The following is a 1,555-nucleotide window of genomic DNA, read 5'->3' on the forward strand; positions in this document are numbered from 1 at the left end:
AATTGGAAGTTCTTGATTGTCAATCTTAGTGGTTGTATCAAGTCCTCTTGTTGGCTTAGAAAATAGTGTATTCTGAAGATAGTGTCTCAAGGGCATGTATTTCTGGTATTTTGTGTTCCCATGAAATGTACATCTAATGGAGAAATTCATCTGCTAAAAAGAGAGAGTTCAGTATAAAAGTCTCAGTGATATATTTGTGATGTGATGTCAGGTGAATTATTAAATTTGTAGAATTTGTTCCCTTCTCATTATACATAAATTGGCTATCATGGGCATTTAAAATAACATCTAAACTCTTTAATCACTATATATTGTCATGTCAACCATAACTATTTTTTTTTTTTTTGGTTTTTCGAGACAGGGTTTCTCTGTGTAGCCCTGGCTGTCCTGGAACTCACTCTGTAGACCAGGCTGGCCTCGAACTCAGAAATCCACCTGCCACTGCCTCCCAAGTGCTGGGATTAAAGGCGTGCGCCACCACCGCCCGGCAAAATGTTGTTCTTTTTTTTTTTTTTTTTTTTGGTTTGGTTTTTCAAGACAGGGTTTCTTTGTATAGTCCTGGCTGTCCTGAAACTCACTCTATAGTCCAGGCTAGCCTCGAACTCTCGAACTCAGAAACTCGCCTGCCTTTGCCTCCCCCATAACTATTTTTATGATGGCTATTATGATGATTGTGATGGTGATTAAGCTTAAAGAACTGTATTAAGTATATCTTTACTTTCAAGGTAAATAAAATTTTAGCACTACTCTCAACTAGAATTCCATACTTTTTATCTTAGAGATCGCAAACTCTATAGTTCTTCAAGTCATTTTCTATGAAATGGCATAAATACTAAACATGAAAAAAATCAAGCCATGATTACAATCCCAAAGAGAAAAGCACTCAAATAAGACAAAATGTATCTAGTAATGATGGATTGATAATGCACAGATAAGGCCATAGCTTCTTTACACATGAATTTTCTTTTTAGAGATGGCACCTGGCCTCTTGTCTTAGATGCTAATACTGTTACAGTTGTCTGATATCTAACTTAAGATTATGCATCTAGAAACATCTTTCAGCAGTAGAATTACAAAAACTCTTAGATACATTTACACACAGACATCATAAATGCCTTGAGAGATGAATCATATCTAGCATTAGATGATTTAGCCTCATTCAAGATGATTAATCTTGTACAAGCAAATCTTTTACTTTAGTAACTTAATTTGAGTATCTATAGGAGCACCTATAAAATAATTACCACTGTTACATTGTGATTTCTTTAGTTTTGTTTGATGTACATATACATCTAAAAGTATGTGTGTGTGCATGTGTGTGTGTGTGTGTGTGTGTGTGTGTGTGTGTGTGAGAGAGAGAGAGAGAGAGAGAGAGAGAGAGAGAGAGAATGTCCCTCACATACTCTATGAACAAGATATTCTTGGGATTATGCATGGAGGATGAAACTAAGATAATTTTTTTTAACAAATTGTAATTCTTTCTAGAGTACTTTTAACCATCGGGTACCTATTAGGAACCTTGTCGAAAAGTTGAACACTGCAATATGTCAGGTCC

Source organism: Grammomys surdaster, unplaced genomic scaffold, assembly GCF_004785775.1.
Source record: "Grammomys surdaster isolate TR1022 unplaced genomic scaffold, NIH_TR_1.0 170, whole genome shotgun sequence".
NCBI classification, from domain to species: Eukaryota; Metazoa; Chordata; class Mammalia; order Rodentia; family Muridae; genus Grammomys; species Grammomys surdaster.